We start from the raw sequence: 19,334 nt of genomic DNA, 5'->3' as shown, positions 1-19,334 counted from the left end.
TGTAAATTATATATCCGGTAAGGGGTTAATATTCAAAATATAAAGAACCCATGCAACTCAACAACAAAACAAAACACACAAAAGCACCAAAAACAAACAAACAAAAAAACCCCACAAGTTATCTAGTGTATCAGGAGAAGTTCCAAATAGACATTGTTCTAAAGAAGACATACAGATGTTCTACTTGAACATGAAAATATGCTCATCATTAATCATCAGGGAATTTCAAATCAATCCAGAATGAGGCCCTACTTCATACCTGTCAGAAGGGCCATTATCAAAAAACAGGAGAAATAGCAAGTTTTGGTAAAGATGTGGAGTAGAGGAAAACTCTAGTCCACCATTACGGGGAGTATAAATGGGTGCAGCCACTATGGAAAACAGTATGGAAGTTCCTCAAAAAATGAGAAATAGAGCAACCAAAGGAACAAGCATTTCCCTTTCTGAGTATTTATCTGAAGGGAATGAAAACACTAATTCACAAAGGTATATTCACCCCTGTGTACACTGCAGGATTATTTACAACAGTGAAAATAAAGAAACAACCTAAATGCCATCAGTGGATGAATGAATAAAGAAATTGTGGTTGATAAACACAGTGGAATACTACTCAGTCATAATAAAGGGTGAAATCTTTTGATTTAGAACATCATTGCCCTTGAAAGCATTATGCTAAATAGAACAGGCCCAGACAGAAAGACAAATACTAGAAATCACTTACATGTAGAACCTTAAAACAAAACCAAAGCAAAAATGTGAGCTCACATACAGAACGGATGGGATCTGGCAGAAGTTTGGGGTTGGAGCTGGGAGAAATGGGTGAAGTTGTCAAAAGGAAAAAAGAAAACAAACACAAATATAGCACCTTTTTTTTCCAATTAAGTAATCTGTACCCCCAACATGACTCAAACTCATAACTTGGAGATCAAAAGTCAAACACTCCACCGACCCTGCCAGCCAGGGTCCTGGAATTGTCACATCTTCCGATACTTAGGGTATGGAGAAAGGGGGAACTAATTTAATCTATGGTATTTTGAGGGCTAGGTATTTTTTGGTAAATGTACAAATGAAAGAACACATTCTTCAGGATCACACACTCAGGATTGTTTCTAGTTCTAATATTTATCATGACACTGAGAAAGTAACTTCCTTTTTTAATTTAATTATTTATTTGAGAGACAGAGAAGTGGGTACATATGCAGGGGGAGAGACTGAGGGAGATGGAGAAGAAGACTTCCCACTGAGCAGGGAGTCTGAACTGGGGTTTGATCCCAGGAACCTGGGATTATGTCCTGAGCCAAAGGCAAGCTTCAACAACTGAAACACCCCAGTATCCCTTCTTAACCTATTTTCTGCCTGTTTCCCCACCTCTGAGGTTATTATGAATATTTGCTTTTAGAACAGTTTCTATTTTTAATTTAATAATAGTTTTTATATTTGAATGAAATAGAGGTCACTTAGAATAATACCTATGAGAGGAGGCCCTCAAAAATGTTTTTAAAAATCTTATTCTGGGGTTATCTGGGTGGCACGGTCAGTTAAGCAGCTGATTCTTGATTTGGGCTCAAATCAAGTTCCCAACTTCTGGGAGAGAGCCCCACACCAGGCTCCACACTCAGCGGGTATGCTGCTGGAGGATTCCCTCTCTCCCTCTGACCCTCCCCTCTGTAGCATATTCTTGCACATGCAATCTCTTTCTGTCTCTACAATAAATAAATATGTCTTAAAAAATCTAATCTTGAACATTTGGTGGTTGTATAATCATTTTCATTATTAGGCAGTATCTCCTAGTTTACAAATCACTTTTATACATACTTTCTTAATGGAGTCAGGATATGGTCCTGGGAGAAGAATTTATTGTGTTTATTTATATAAGAAAATAAAGAAAACCAGACTCAGAGCAGAGTTGTGCTTTGCTCATGGTTGCAGAGCTAAAAGATGATCTTCTGATTTTCATTACAATGGAAAAAGAAAAAAAAATCCAGACGCTGTAACAAGAGCCAATGAAGGGCACCAGAAACTGATAATGGAATCAATGCAGTAAGACGATGCAATATTTATAAACATTTACCCACCCAGCAATGGAGCAACTAAATATGTAGAGCATATATGAACAGATCTAAGAGAAGCAATCAGCAATAATACCATAGGGAAATTTAATACTTTAATACCTCACACTTCTCTCAATGATACATCATCCAGACAGAAGATCACAAAGAAAACATCAGCCTCAGACAAGCCGTTACTTAGATGGACTTGACAGATACACCCAGAACCCTCTGTCCAAAGCAGCACATGGAATGCACTCCTCTCAAGTGCACATAGAACATTCTCCACCATAAGTCGTATGTGAGGCCACAAGACAAGTCAATAAACTCCAGAAGCCTAATATTTTCCCAAATGATGAGTGAAACCAAATTGACCATTTTTTTCCAAACACAGTGGTATAGAACTAGAAATCAATTACAAGAAGAAAACTGGAAATTCATAAACACAGAGACTAAACAACATGCTACTGAACAACCAATTGAATTCATGGGCAAACTGAAATAGGAACACAGAAATACTTTGAGGCAAATGAAAAAATAATACAATCAAACAAAACTTATGGAATGCAGTAAAATGGGTTCTAAAATGGGGCACCCGATTAGTCAGTGCAGTGCTGTGACTCTTGATCTTGCGGTTTTAAGTTTCAACCTCACGCTGGGCATAGAGATCACTTTAATTTTTTGAAGAGGTCATTTATTTATTTGACACAGAGGGAGAGATAGAGAGAGAGACTGAGCAAAGTGGAAGGAGCAGCAGGCAGTAGAAGAGGGTGAAAGGGGCTCCCCATGCTAACCAGAGATCTCATGCAGTGCTCAATTCCAGGACTCTAAATTCATGACCTGAGCCAAAGTCCAATGCCTAACAGATTGAGCCACACAGGCACCCCTTAGAGCTAACTTAAAAAAAGTCATTCTAAGGGGGAAGTTTATAATAATACAGGCCTATCTCAAGAAACAAGAAACATCTCAAATAAACAACCTAACTTGATAATTCAAGGAAACAGAAAAAGAACAAATGAAGTCCAAAGTTAGTAGAACAAAGGAAGGAACACATCAGAACTGAAATAAGTGAAATACAGACTAAAAAGACAATAGAAAGATAAATAAATAAATAAAACAAGAACAACAGATCAACAAAGAGCTGGGTGTTTGAAAAGAACAAAGCTGACAGAGTCTCAGTCAGACTCAAGCTAACAAAAAAGAAAGAGGATTCATCCTCAGAAATGAAAGAGATATTCCTTGATACCATAGATATGTAAAGGCTCATAGGAAAGTCCTATGAAAGAATACACCCCAACAAGCTGGATAATCCAAAAGAAAAGGATACATTCCCAGAAACATACAACCGGCCAAGACTGAATCCTGAAGAAACAGAAATTCTGAACAGACCAATGACCAGTAGGGAGATTAAATAAGAAACGAAAAACTTCCAACAAGCAAAAGTCCAGGACCCCATGGTTTCACCGGTGAATTCTATGAATCATCCACAGGAAAAAAAAAAAAAAAAAAAAAAGAATACCAATCCTTCTACAACTCTGCCAGAAAAACAAGAGGAAGGAATGATCCTCACCTCATTTTATGAGGCCAGCATGGCCCTTATCGAAACCTCCCAATGTGCCCCAAGAAGATGTCAAACTAGTATCTGTCATGAACATAGACATAAAAATCATCACACAAATCAAACTAATGTGCCACATTCACAAAACGAAGATTCAGCATCATAGGACCATCTCAACATATGCAGAAAAAGCATTTCATAGCGCTGCTACCAAATCACTGAGCCCCCATCTGTGCTTCTGCTGCCTGGCTGGTCCCCATGCCCCATACAACGGCCACCCCACTGTGCCATCCCCCCACTGCCACCCTGCTGTGCCCCACACACCCGCCTCTGCCCCTTCCACCCCCCATTGCTGACAGGCCACTGCCATCAGCTCTGTCACCCTCCACCCTGCTACTCCACAGCAGTGCCCCTTTGTACCACAACAGCTAACCCTCACCATAGCTGCCCTGCTGCCCTGTGTGTTGCAACTGATGCCCTGCTCTGTCACCCCCAGTGCCCCTACCACTCCCTTGTGCACCCCCAGGACTCTGCCACCCTGCTGCACCACTTTCCAGTGCTTCTACTGGCCTGGTGCCTGGGTTTCCAAGCATCACTGCTGCTACCATGCTCACCCTGCTGCTCCTGCCCATCTCCACTGCCCCGTCTTGCCCCAAGCCATGCCATGCCATTGCCAGGCAGCTGCTGCCCCACTGGTCCCTCCCAACCACATCCGGGCCAATACCTCCCCGCTTCGCCTCCACGTCTGCTGCCATCCAACTGCATTTCCTTAAGTCACTGCCTTTCTCAAGTCACTGCTATCTCACTTCCCCCCACTGCCATTTCTTCACTGCATACTGTCCCCTTTCTACCACAGCTCTGCAGAGGCCCTGCCCTGCCCACAGCAATATTAACCTTATGCTCTTGCCCTGCTGGTCCCACCAAACACCCCCGAAATACTACCGCCTGTCGTGCCCCCATCCTTGCTTCAGTGCCTCCAGATTCCCTCCCCGTTGACCTGCTGCTGCCATCTTACTCATCCCAGCCTTCTCCCAATGCTGTTACTTCCTGGGTGCCCCTGCCTCGTGACCCTGCCATGCGCAGCACACCCCTCATTCTGTCCACATTACCACCGTTGATGTAACTAAGCTTCTGCCCTGTGCCCCAGGCCACTGCTGACCATCACTCTCTAGTCCCCACCAACATGCATTAAGGCCCTACCCCGCCTTTTATGCCCTTCCTGTGCATTTGTGGTGCCGCTGCCTCCCAGCTGGTTCTGTCCCCCCTTCCCCCCATGCCACCACCCGCCTGCCACCCCGCATGAACCTGTGAAGCCACACTGTCCCATCCTGCCCACCACCATGCTCATTACTATTCTGCTGCCTCACCACATTGCTACTACCATCCCTCTGTGCTCTCCCCCCACCTCTACCCTGCCGGGTGCCCCACAAGCCCACTATCAAACCCATGCCTTCACTGTCATTGCCCCCTTACCGCCACCCTGCTTCTGATCTGCTACTGCCCTGTGTCCCACTCTTGCCCTATATAATGTGATGGTGGCTCTGGAGCTATGCAGGATTCTCCTACCTGAGGGTTAGACCCAATTCCCAGGAGCCAGGTTTCCTCCTTGGGACAGGTGGGGTTCTCTTGTATGGCTCACACACCACATGTTGGACCATATGTTGGTTTTCCAGAACAGGCCTCTGGGCAAGAGACCTGAAAACCTAAGTTAGGGTTCTGATGGGGTCCTAGGGGCATGGCAGGTTCAATCTTCAGACTCAGTGCCATTGACCCTTGTGTATTCCTCGAGGTAGGTGCTCAGGCTGTGTCAGACTGTGCATTGTCTCTTCAGACACAAACTTGGGTAAGAGTTAGGGGCGAGGTGATGGATGGCCCGATCTGCATACCCTGAGGGTATGCTGAGGGCAGCTTACGGAAGTTGAAATTTGGGTGGCTGAGAGGCTGGAGCACAGGCTTTTCTGTCTGGATTGTATGTCTAAGATGGCCACGGAATGGAGGGGTGGCCTCATGGATCCATGGGATATTCTTCCTCTCTGGAGATCCTGCCCAGCACCCAAGATTTTGATGTCTTTCTGGGGAAGAGGAAAACCCTGTTTTCTGTCTTAGGGATCCCGTCCAAATAGGGATTTCAGAGATGTGTTCTGTGTCCAGGTGACTGGATAACCGAATCAAGGCTTAGGATTTAGGCCTAGGGGCATTAGAGGCCCGCTCTATGGGCTCCTGGTCCAGTTCCCGAGTAGGCTTGTTTGAAGAGCTTCTCTGGCTAAGGGTTGCAATGCCTGTTTTTGCCCAACTGCCCATACTGAGTGGGTGTGGTCTCATGGGCGATGTACCTGGCTCCCACTGAGGGTTAGACAGCCATCTCAACATTCTGTTTTCCTGCCATTGGGAAGGAGGAGTACTCTTTTGTGCTTTAAGAACCCCTATGGGAAGGAATTTGAGCTAAGTTCTGGGACAGGTACCAGAATACCCAGGTTGGTTAGAGATGACAGCCTTGGGCCAAGGGAGGACCCACCTGCAGGATATGGGGCCCGCTATCTGTGTGGCTGAAAGGAGGTTGGGCTACGGGCTGCTGTAGACACAGCATTCAGGCACAGGGCGGTCTATGATTTTGGGGTGCCATTGAGTGCCGTGCAGGTGGATCCTCATCTAGGGTTTCTGCGAAGACCCATAGGGCACTTCTTCATTCTGGTGAGCTGGCAGAAGGCTATATTTTGGCTCCAGAATTCCCAATATGGAGGCCTTCTAGGCGAGGAGTGTGAGGACAGAAGTCTGAAAACACAAAGCCACAAATAGGCTCAGTGCCGAGCACATGGCTCTTCCAATGTGCAGTGGTTGTTTTGAGATCTCTAGCACCTGAGCATAGGCGAGGATTAGCTGTCTGCTCATGCTGGAGTTTGTATCCATGATGACCAACGAATGGTAGAGTTACCTCAAGAAGCCTTGGAGGTTTTCCTGGAGCTCGTGAGCTGCTCCAAACAGCAAGGTATCCTACTGTGGGACAGGGTAGGTCCGCTTCGAGGGATTCAGGGTCCCCCATATGGAAAGATTGGATAGCAGAGCACTCTGAGTGCTGTCTCTCTTCCAAGTACCAGGAGATCTGCATTTATGATAGTTCTTAGTCTAACGCGTCACAACGCTGCTTCATGTCCAGGGAGTACTTACAATGTGGCGGTGGCCCTGGGGCCATGCAGGGTTAGACTCAGTTCCCAGGAGCCAGGCATCCTTCTCGGGACAGGTGGGGTTCTCTTGTATGGCTCACGGACCAGAGATTGGACCATATGTTGTTTTTCCAGAACAGGCCTCTGGGCACAGAGGTCTGAAAACCTAAGCTCGGGTTCCAATGAGGTCCTAAGGGCATGGCAGGTTCAATCTTTGGACTCAGCACCATTGACATGCGTGTCTCCCTGGAGGATGGTGCTGAAGCTGTGTCAGACTGTGCATTTTCTCCAGAGCGGCCTATGAAATTGGGGTGGGCTCAGGGGCCTTGCAGGTTTCTCCTAATCTGGAGGGTGTAGGCAACTGAGATGGCACAGTCTTTCCTCCAGAGAGCAGGCGCAGTGATGTGGTGTGGTACTGGAGGACCCATCGTGGAGGTCATGTGGGTCTTGGCTTTGGGACCAAAGTCTTCAGTCACTAACTCAGGTAAGAGTTAGGGCAAGGTGATGGCATTCCCAATCTGCAGACCCTGAGGGCAGCTGCTCGGGATTGGAAATTCTGCGGCTGGGAGTCAGGAGCACAGGCTTTTCTTTCTGGATTATATGTCTACGATGGCTATGGAATGGAGAGGTGGCCTCATGGATCCATGTGAGATTCTTCCTCTCTGGGAATTCTACCTGGCACTGAAGATATTGGTGTCTTTCTGGGGGAAAGGGAGAGCGCAGTTTTCCGTTTCAGGGGTCCCCTTCAAACAGGGATTCCAGAGATGGATTCTGGGTCCAGACACATAGATAAACCAACCAAGGCTTAGAATTTGGGCCTAGGGGCATGACAGGCCTGCTCTGTGGGGTCCTGGTCCAGCTTCCTGTGGGATTGTTGTAAAAAGGTCTCAGGGTGAGGGTCACAATGCCTGTTTTTGCCCAGCTGCCCATTCTGAGTGGTCGTGGTCTCATGGGCAATGCACTTGGCTCCCACTCTGAGGGTTGGACAACATCTCAACATTCAGTTTTCCTGCCATTGGGAAGGAGGAGTACTCTTTTGTGCTTGAGGGTTTCCCATGGGCAGGAATTTGAGCTACATTCTGGTACAGGTACCTGAATACCCAGGTTGGTGTGAGATGAGGTCCTCAGGCCAAGGCAGGACCCACCTGCAGGATATGGGGCCAACTATCTGGGTGGCTGAAGGGAGGTCGGGACTCGGGCTGTGTCAGACAGAGCATTATTGCACAGGGATCCCTATGATATTGGGGTGATGTTGAGGGCCGTGCAAGTGGATCCTCATGTGGGTTTTCTGAGAAGTCCCATAGGGCACTTCTTCATTTGGTGGGCAGGCAGTAGGCTGCGTTGTGACTCCAGATCTCCCATAATGGAGGGCTTTCAGGCGAGGAATGTGAGGTCATAAGTCTTAAAACATGAGGATCGGTTAAGCTTAGTGCAGAACACATGGCCGTTCCAATGTGTAGCAGTTGTTTCAAGATCTCCAGCACCTAAGTATCCACGAGGGTCAGATGTCTGCTCACGCTGGAGTTTGTATCCTTGATAGCCAACAAATGGTTGGATGGCCTCGAAAAGCCTTGGAGGTTTTCCCAAGCTGGAGCTTGTGAGCTGCTCCAAAGAGCAAAGTGTGCTACTGTGGGCCAGGGTAAGTCTGCTTTGAGTGCTCCAGGGTCCCCCATATGGAAATATTCAATAGCAGAGCTCTCTGAATGGAGGCCTGGGAAGCCAACCTCGTGTTACCATTACAGCCGAGGAACAGGGCAGGCTTGATCCGCTCTCTCTGGTTCCAAGTTACAAGTGATCTGCGTTGAGAGAAGTTCTCAGCCTAATGGGTCCCAGTGATGCTTCATGTCCAGGGATACCTTAGAATATGGCTATGGCCCTGGGGCCTAGCAGGAGTCTCCTATACTGAGGGTTAGACCCAGTTCCCAAGAGCCAGATTTCCTTCTCGGGACAGGAGGAGTTCTCTTGAATGGCTCACAGACCGACCACAGGTTGGCCATATGTTGGTTTTCCAGAACAGGCCTCTGGGGAGAGAGGCCTAAAAACCTCAGCTAGGGTTCTGATGAGGCTCTAGGGGCATGGCAGATTCAATCTTCAGACTCAGTGCCATTGACCTTTATGTCTTCTGAGGTAGGTGCTGAGGCTGTGTTGGCAGGCGAGAATTCTACCACTGAACCACTCATGCGAGGCTGTGTTGGACTGTGCATTTTTTTCAAGAGCAGCCTTTGAAATTGGGGTGGGCTCAGTTGCCTTGCAGGTTTCTCCTAATGCGGAGGGTTTGGGCAACTGAGACATGCAGAATTCCTCGGGAGAGCAGGCCTTCTGATGTGGTCTGGTTCTGAAGGCCCCATCCTGGAGGGCATATAGGTAAGGGCTTTGGGACCAAAATCTTCAGACACAATCTTGGGTAAGAGTTAGAGGCATGGTGATGGCATTCCTGATCTGAAGACCTTGAGGGCAGCTCCTCCGGATTGGAAATTCGGGAGGCTGGGAGGCAGGAACACAGGCTTTTCTGTCTGGATTGTGTGTCTAGGATGACCACAGAATGGAAGGGGGCCTCATGCGTCCATGGGACATTCTTCCACTCCGGGGATTCTGCCTGGGACCCAAGAGTTTGGTGTCTTTCTGGGGGAAGGGTAAAGCGCATTTTTCCGTGTCAGCGGTCCCTTCCAAACAGGGATTACAGAGATGGGTTCTGGGTCCAGGTGCCTGTATAACCCAACCAAGGTTTAGGATTTGGGAATAGGGTCATGACAAGGCCGCTCTTCGGATCCTATTCCAGCTCCTGAGGGGGGCTTGTTGGAAAGCGGTCTCAGGGTGAAGGTCACAATGCCTGTTTGTGCCCAGCTGCCCATCTTGAGTGGGTGTGATCTCACAGGCTCTGCACTTGGCTCTCACTCTTAGTATTAGACAAAATTCTCATCATTCAGTTTTTCCTGCCATGGGGAAGGAGGAGTACTCTTTTATGTTTCAGGATCCCTTATGGGCAGGAATTTGAGCTAGGCTCTGAGACAGGTACCTGAATATACAGGTTGGTTTGAGATGACAGCCTTGGGCCAAGGCAGGACCCACCTGCAGGATATGGGGTCTGGTATCTGGGTGGCTGACAGGAGGTCGGGGATCGGGCTGTATCAGACAGAGCATTAGTGCAGAGGTCAGCCTATGATATTGGGGTGCCATTGAGGGCCATGCAGGTGGCTCCTCATGTGGGGTTTCTGCGAAGACCCATAGGGCATTTCTTCATTCTGGTGGGGATGTCAGAAGGCTGTGTTTGGCTCCAGATTTCCCAATATGGAGGGCTTGCAGGCAAGGAATGTGAGGTTATAAGTCTTAAAACACAAGGTACAGTTAAGCTCAGTGCCAAGCACATGGTCGCTCCAATGTGCAGTGGTTGTTTCGAGATCTCCAGCACCTGAGTATGGGCAGGGGTGAGATGTCTGCTTATGCTTGAGTTTATAACCATGATGGCCAATAAATGGTGGGGTGGCCTCGGGAATCCTTGGAGGTTTTCCCAAGCTGGAGCGTGTGAGCTGCTCCAAACAGCAAAGTGTCCAACTGCGGGAAAGACGAAATCTGCTTAGAGAGCTCCAGGGTCCCCCATATGGAAAGATTCGATAGCAGAGCTCTCTGAATGGAGGCCTGGGAAGCCAACCTCGCGTTACCATTACAGCCGAGGAGCAGGGCAGACTTGATCCACTGGCTCTGGTTCGAACTTCTAAGTGAACTGCATTGATGGAAGTTCTCAGTCTAACGGGTCCCAATGCTGCTTGGCGTCCAGGGAGACCTTAGAATGTGGTGGTGGCTCGGGGGCCATGCAGGATTCTCCTAATTGAGGGTAGGACCCAGTTTCTATGAGCCGGTTTTCCTTCTCGGGACAGATGGGGTTCTCTTGTATGGCTCATGGACCACAGGTTTGGCCATATGTTGGATTTACAGAACAGGCCTCTTGGGAGAGAGGCCTGAAAATGTAAGCTATCATTCCGTTGAGGTCCTAGTGTCATGGAAGGTTCTGTCTTCGGACTCCATGCTTTTGACCTGCGTGTCCTTCTGGAGGTGGGTGCTGAGGCTGTGTCAGACTGTGCTTTTTTTTCCAGAGCAGCCTATGAAATCGGGGTGGGCTCAGCGGCCTTGCAGGTTTCTCCTAAACTGGAAGTTTTGGGAAGCTGAGATGGGCAGAGTTTCCTCGGGAGGTCAGGCCCAGTGTTGTGGTGTGGTTCTGTATGCCCTATCTGGGAGGTCTTGTGGGTCAGGGCTTTGGGACTGAAGTCTTCAGTCACAAACTCAGGTAAGATTTAGGGGCGAGGTGATGGCAGGCCCGATCTGCAGACCCAGAGTGCAGCTCCTAGGGACTGGAAATTCTGGCAGCTTGGAAGCAGGAGCACAGGCTTTTCTGTCTGGATTTTGCATCCAGGATGGCCACGGAATGGAGGGATGGCTTTATGGGTCTGGGAGATTCTTTCTCTCTGGGGATTCTGCCTGGCACACAAGAATTTGGTGTCTTTCTGAGGGGAAGGGGAGAGCGCAGTTTTCCATGTCAAGGTTCCCGTCCAAACAGGCATTCCAGAGATGGGTTCTGGGTCTGGGCTCCTGGATAAGCCAACCAAGGCTTAGGATTTGGGCTTAGAGGCATGACAGGCATGCTCTGTTGGTTCCTGGTACAGCTACCCAGGGGGCTTGTTGGAAAGGGGTCTCAGTCTGAGGGTCACAATGTCTGTGTTTGTGCCCAGCTGCCCATCCTGAGTGGGCATGGTCTCATGGGCCATGAACCTGGCTCCCACTCTAAGGGTTGGACATCCATCTCAAAATTCAGTTTTCCTGCCATGGAGAAGGAGGAGTACTCTTTTGTGCTTCAGTGTCCCCTATGGGCAGGAATTTGAGCTATGTCCTTGTACAAGTAACTGAATACACAGGTTGGTTCGAGATGACAGCCTCAGGCCAAGGCAGGTCCCGGGCTTGGCCTGAGGACATTGGGCCTGCAGGATATGGGGCAAGATATCTGGGTGGCTGACAGGAGGTCGGGGATCTGGCTGTATCATAAAGAACATTAGTGCACAGTGTGGCCTATAATATTGGGGTGCCATTGACGGCTGTGCAGGTGGATGCTCATGTGGGGTTCTACGCAGACCCATAGGCAATTCCTTCTTCTTCTGGCAGAAGTCTGAATTGTGGCTCCTGAATTCCCAATATGGAGGGACTTGCAGGCGAGGAGTGTGAGGACAGAAGTCTGAAAACACAAGCAAAGGTTAAGTTCAGTGCTGAGCGCATGGCTGTTCCAATGTGCAGAAATAATTTTGAGATTTCCAGAATCTGAATATGGGTCAGGGTCAGATGTCTGCTCACGCTGGAGTTTGTATCCATGATTTCCAAAGAATGGTGGGGTGGCTTTGAGAAGCCTTGGAGGTTTTCTCAAGCAGGAGGTTGTAAGCTGCTCCAAAGAGAAAGGTGTCCTACTGCTGGAGAGGGGAAGTCTGCTTCGAGGGCTCCAGTGTCCTCCATATGGAAAGATTCAATAGCAGAGCTCTCTAAATGGAGGTCTGGGAAACCTTCCTCTCATTACCATTGCAGTAGAGGAACAGAGCAGATTGATCCACTGACTCTGGTTCGTAGTTCTAAGTGAACTGCATTGATAGAAGTTCTCAGTCTAATGGGTCACAATGCTGCTTGGTGTCCAGGGAGACCTTAATGTGGTGGTCAATCTGCGGCCATGCAAGATTCTCCTACCTGAGGGTTAGACCCAGTTCCCAGGATCCAGATTTCCTTCTCAGGACAGGAAGGGTTCTCTTGTATGGCTCATGGACCACTGAGAGACAATATTTTGGATTTCAAGAATAAGCCTCTGGGAACAGAGGCCTGAAAAACTAATCTAGGGTTCTGATGAGGTCCTAGGGGCATGTCAGGTTCAACCTTCAGACTCAGGGCCTTTGATCTGCATGCCTTCCTGGTGGTAGGTGCTGCGTCTGTGCCAGACTGTGCATTTTTTTTCCAGAGTGGCCAATGAAATTGGGGTGAGCTCAGGGGCCTTGCAGGTTTATCCTAATCTGGAGGGTTTGGTCAACTGATATGGGCAGAGCTTCCTCCAGAGAGCAGGTCCAGTGATGTGCTGTGGTTCCGGAGGCCCCATCTTGAAGGCATGTGGTTCAGGGCTCTCGGACCAAAGTCTTCAGACAGAAAATGAGGTAAGAGTTAGGGGCGAGGTTATGGCAGGCCAGATCTGCAGACCCTGAGGGCATCTCCTCGGGATTTAAATTCCGGGTGGCTCGAAGGCAGGTGCAAAGGCCTTTCTGTCTGGATTGTGTCTAGGATGGCCACAGAATGGAGGGGTATCCTCATATGTCCATGGGAGATTCTTCCTATCTGGAGATTCTGCCCGGTACCCAAAAGTTTGGTGTCTTACTGGGGTAAGGAGAGAGCGTGGTTTACCGTGTCAGGGTTCCTGTCAAAATATGGATTCCAGAGATGGGTTCTGGGTACTGGTGCCTGGATAACCCCACCAAGGCTTAGGATTTGGGCCTAGGGACATGACAGGCCCGCTCTGTGGGGTCTTGGTCCAGCTTCCACGGGGCCTTGTTGGAAATGGGTCTTAGAGTGAGGGTCACAATGCCTTTTTGTGCCCAGATTCCTATCCTGAGTGGGCGTTGTCTCTTGTTCCATGCACCTGGATCCCAATCTAAGAGTTGGACAACCATCTCAACATTTAGTTTTCCTGCCATGGGGAAGGAGGAGTACTCTTTTGTGCTTTCGAGTCCCCCATGGGCAGGAATTTGAGCTATGTTCTGGGACAGGTACCTGAATACCCAAGCTGCTTCAAGATGATGGACTCAAATTAAGGATGGTCACACCTGCAGGATATGGGGCCCACTCTTTGGGTGACTGCCAGGAGGTTGGGGCTCGGGTTGTGTCAAACAGAGCTTAGTGCACAGGGTGGCCTAAGATCTTGGGGTGCCATAGAAGGCCGTACAGGCGGATCCTCATGTGGGGTTTCTGCGCAGACCCATAAGGCACTTCTTTTTTCTCTTGGGCAGGCAGAGGGCTGCATTGTGGCTCCAAATTCCCGATATGGAGGGCTTATAGGTGAGGAGTGTGAGGACAGAAGTCTGAAAACACAAGCTATGGTTAAGTTTAGTGCCGAGCACATGGCCGTTCCAATGTACAGCAGTTTTTTTGGGATCTCCAGCACCTGAGTATGGGCGAGGGTCAGATGTGTGCTCACGCTGGAGTTTGTATCTATGATGGTCAACGAACGAGATATCCAGCACCTGGGGAAGGGCGGATGCCAGATGTTTGCTCACACTGGAGTGTGATATGTTTAGGTAGCAGAGTTCACGGGGATGGATGCCTGGAATGCATTCCTCCATAGACCATTGCAGCTGAGGAACATGGCAGAATCCTTCTGGTGGATCTGGGGCGAAGTATCAAGGCCTTGAGTTGACATGGAATCTCTTGCAGATGGGTCACAATGCTGGTTTCTTACAAGGGAGATCTTAGAATGTGCTGGTGGCTAAGGGGTCATGCAGGATTCTCATAACCTGAGGATTTGACACAGGTCGAAGAACACGGTTACCTTCTGGGGACAGGAGATATTCTGTTGTGTGGCTCAGGGACAACATGTTTGAAAACAGCACTCTTCCCTTCCCCGAAAAAGTCACCAAATGATTTTGAGTCACCAGGATCCTTAGAGAGGAAAAATAACCCATGGACCCATGAGACCACACCTGCATTCCGAAGCCATCCTGGACACACAATGCAGATAATAAAGCCTGTGCTACTTCCATTGAGTCACTCTAATTACTGAGGAGTCACTCTAATGACTGAGGAGCTGCCCTCCAGGTCGATGTGTTGGGCCTGCAATCATTGCACGACTAAGCCTAACCCGAGTTTTCATTTGCAGAGTTCTCTCCCAAAATCATGGCTCACATGCCCTCCATGATGGGGTCTCTGGAGCCACACCACAGGACTGTACATGCCATACCCAAGGAAACGTTGCCCATCACAGTTGCCCAAACCCTCCAGATTAGAAGAAACTTGCAAGTCCCTTGATCCCACCCCAATATTGGAAGCCGCTCTGGACAAAAATGCACAGTCTGAAACACTCTGATAACCTCCATCCAGGCAGACATCCAAGTCAATGGTCCTAAGACAGATAATTAAAACTGACATGCACCTAGGATATCATTGGAACCCTAGATTAGGTTTCAGGCATCTGTAGTCAGAGGCCTATTCTGGAATAAATACCAAGTTAGGATACAACATGTGGACCCTGAGCCACACAACAGAACATCTCCTGTCCCAAGAAGAAACTGAGCACTTCAACCTGTGCCAAACCCTCAGGGTAGGAGAATCCTTCATGACCCCTTAATCCCCAGCACATTCTAGGACCTACCTGGTAACAAACCAGCATTGGGACGCAACTGCAAGAGATTCCATGTCATCTCCAGGCCTTGGCACTTGGCCCCAGAGCCACCATTATGAACCTGTCATGTTCATCAGCTGCAATGTTCATTGGACTTGTGCTTTCTAGGCATCCATGCTGAAGGTCTCTGCTACCAAAAATTTCCACATAGGGGACACCAGAGCAAACAAACCAGACTCCACATGTCCAGTAGAAGGAAACCTTGAAATCTGGAGCATCTCAAAAGCCTCAGCATGGGGAATACCCCATGGTCTCTTGATGCCACCTCTCCATTTGTTGGTCATCATAGACACAAAATTCCAGTTTGAGCAAACATCTTTCAGCCGCCCTTACTCAGGTGCTGGAAGTCTCGAATGAGTTGCTTCACATTGGAACTGTCTTCTGCTTTGAACTGAATTTAACTCTAGCTTGTGTTTACAATTCCATCCTTACCCTACTGGTCCTGAAGCCCTCTTGACACTGAATTCTGGATCCAAAACGCAGCATTCTGCGTTCCCCATAGAAAGAATTGGTGCCTGGTAAGACTGCTAAAAAAACCCACATGAAGATCATTTGCTTGGCACTTGCTGATACCCAATTTTTAGGCAGCTCTGGCCACTAGTGCTGTGTCTGACAGAGCCTGAGCCCCAACCCTGTGCCAGCCACCCAGAGAGCAGGGCCCATATCCAGCATGTGAGACTGGCCATGGCCCAGTACGTCCTCACTACCCATCCTTGGTATTCGGACATCCGTCTCCAGACCTCTGCTGGAATTCCTGCCAATGGGGGAAACTGACGCCCAATAGAGATCTGCTTCTTCCCCATGGCAGGAAACCTAGCTGTTGGGAAGGGGGTCCAACCCTCAGAACGGGAGCCAGCTTCATGGGCAATGAGACCCTTTCTATTCCTGAAGGGTGCCCTGGGAACAAACAGGAATTGTGACCCTCAGCCTGAGCATGCTTTCAAACAAGCTCTCTCTATTCCACCACCAGGATCCCGCATTGCAGGCCCGGTACGCCCTTAGGCCCAAATCCAAACCATTGGTGGGAATTTCTTGGTGCCCAGACCCAGAGCCCATCTCTCAAATCCCTGTTTTTGGGCACCCCAATGATGGAAAACTCCACTCTTCCCTTCACCGAAAAAGCCACCAAACTATGGGGAGCCGCCAAGATCCTTAGGGAGGAAAAAACTCCCATGGACCCATGAGAACTCACTGGAGTTCTGAGGCCATCCTGGACACACAATTCTGATAGAAAAGGCTGTGCTACCGCCATTGAGTCACCCTAATTTCAGTTCCTGACAAGCTGCCTTCCAGGTTGACACATTGGGCTGTGATCACCGTGCCACTAAGACTAAACATAGTATTCGTTTGCAGACTTCACTCCCAAAACCATGCCTCACATGTCTTCCAGGATAGGGTCTCTGGAGCCACACCACAGGACTGTGCCTGCTATCCCCAAGAAAACTTTGCCCATCACATTTGCCCAAACCCTCCAGATTAGGAGAAACCTCCAAGGCCCCTGATCCACTGCAATATTGGAAGCGGCTCTGCATGCAAAAGCACAGTCTGAAACACCCTGATCACCTACATCCAGGCAGACACTAAAGTCAATGATCCTGAGTCAGAAAATTGAACCCGGCATGCCCCTAGGACACCATTAGAACCCAAGAATAGGTTTTCAGGCATCTGTCCTCAGATGGCTGTTCTCTAAAACCAACTTATGATACAACATCTGTTACCTGAGCCTCACAACAGAACATATCCTGTCCCCAGAAGGAAACACACCCCATTCCAATGTCTCCATGGACATAAACCCACATTAGGACCCAACCGCAGGAGAGTACATTTCAATCACCCCCCTCTGTTGCTTGCCCACAGCCAGCAGATCAAACATGTCTTGTTACTAGGAGACAATTGGAATGGGAAGCGGGCTGCCCTGGCATCCATCCTTAGATCCCTGCTCTGGAGTCGTTCCACATGGGACATCCTGGAGCATTCCAACAGGTCTCAATTTTCCTGCAGAAAGATTCCTTCCTGTTTGGAGCATCTCACAACTCCCATCGTGGGAAAACCTACATGGCCTTGTGATAACCCCCCTTTTCATGAAGAGGCGATCATGGCCAGAAACTCCAAACTGAGCCACCGTCTGATATTCGCCCAAACTTCAGATGCACGAGATCTAGATTCAGCTCTGCAGAGCGTGCTTGTTGTGCCATCGCTCTGAACCCTATGCCTAGCTTCTGTTCTCAGAGTATTGTCCTCACACTCTTGGCCCACAGGCCCTCCAGTTTGGGAATTCCGGAGCCACAATGCAGCACTCTGCCTGCCCTCAAGAAGAAAAAATTTGCCCTCTGGGGCTACCAAGAAACCCCAAATGAAGATCAAGTTGCACGCCACTTGTCTGTACCCCAAATATACAGTCTACCCTGGGCACAAATGCCCTGTCTGACACAGCCTGAGCCCGGACCTCCCGACATACACCCAGACAACTGCCGCACACTGAACACATATGGACCCACCATGCCTTAGGTCCTCATCTCGTCCCAATATCGGTTTTCAGGTTTCAGAACCTAGACCTTATCTCCAATCACTGCCCAGGGGTGAACGTAATGCAGAAATCAGAACTCATCCTTTACCATGGCAAGAAATATTGCGGATGTCATGTTGTCCAACATTCATTGTAGGAGAAACCAGTGTGGCCCATGAGGCCCCGCCGATGCTTGAGGTCTTCGTTCGACACAAACACGCATTGTGACCCTCAGTGTGAGCCCAGTCATCAAGTAAGGCCTCTCAGTGGCTGGACCAAGAGCCCGCTTATGGGGCTTGCCATGTCCCTAGGCCCAATCCTTAGTCAGAGTTTGGGCTTTCAAGTTGCCATTCCCAGGGCTGTGCTCTGAATCCCACTTTGATGATACAACAAAGGTTAAAAAGAAAAAAAAAAAAAAAGTAAGGAAACACATCCCACAAAATGCACCCATACTCTTGGGATCGGGCAAAATCCCCAGAGAGGGACACTCGTCCATGGCCCTTCAGGCCACCTCAACATTCCACGGCCATCGTTGACAAAAAAGCCAGAGGCAAAAGCCTGAGCAAGCACCTCACACTTGCCCTTTGCTCATATCCCAAAGATGTCTCCTCACGGTGTGTAAAACGGGTCTGCAATACCTACGTCTCCAAACTTAAGCTGAGTTTGTGTTTTCAGACTTCTGTCCCCAAAGCCCTGACCCAACACCCTCCAGGCTGGGGCCTCTGGTACCACAACTCAGGACTGTGCCTGTCCTCTCCAAAGGAATTCTGCCCATTCCATTGGCAACAACTGTACAAATTAGGAGAAACCTCCAAAGCCCCTGATGCCATCCCAATAGTGTAGGCCTCCCAGGAAAAACAGGGATGATCTGACACTAGTGAACAACTGCCTCCACTCAGAACCATAGACAGATATCCACAGAGAAGAGGATTGAACCAGACAGGACCATAGGCCCTAACTGGATCAATTGCTTTGGTTTCCAGGCATCTCTCATCAGAAGCCTGGTTTCCAATACTAGCATATGGGGATTTCCTGACGAACCTATTAGAACATATGTCGTCTCCACGTGGGAAACTTGCTTTTTGGAGCTGTCTCAAAACCTCCGGTTAGAAGAATCCTTCAGGGCCCCAGTGCCACTGCCCCATTCCAAGTCTCCATGGACACAAACCCACATTAGGACCCATATGCATAAGAGTCCATTTCAACTCAGTCCCCTTGGTTGCTCCCCCAGAGCCAGCATATCTTACCTGTCTTGTCACTAGTAGACTATTGGAATGTGAGCCAGGCTGCCCAGGCATCCATCCTTAGGCCCTGCTCTGGAATCGTTATGTACAGGATGTCCTGGAGCCATCCAACAGGTCCTGACTGTCCTGCAGAAGGAATCCTTGTAGTTTGGAGCATCTCAGAACTCCCTTGGTGAAAACTCCATGGCCTTTTGATGCCCGGCCCCTTCATGAAGGGGTCATCATGGACAGGAACCCTATCCTGAGACTATGTCTGAGCCTCACCCTGATGTCAGATGCAAGGGATCTCCATTCAGCTCTACAGAGAGTGCCTTCCGTGCCCTCGCCCCGAAATCTAAGCCTAGCTTGTGTTCTCAGACTTCCATCCTCATACTCCTGGCCCACAAGGGCTCCAGTTTGGCAATACTGGA

The sequence above is a fragment of the Neovison vison genome, chromosome 7 (assembly GCF_020171115.1).
Source record: "Neovison vison isolate M4711 chromosome 7, ASM_NN_V1, whole genome shotgun sequence".
Taxonomy (NCBI): Eukaryota; Metazoa; Chordata; class Mammalia; order Carnivora; family Mustelidae; genus Neogale; species Neogale vison.
This window is presented reverse-complemented; position numbering follows the sequence as displayed.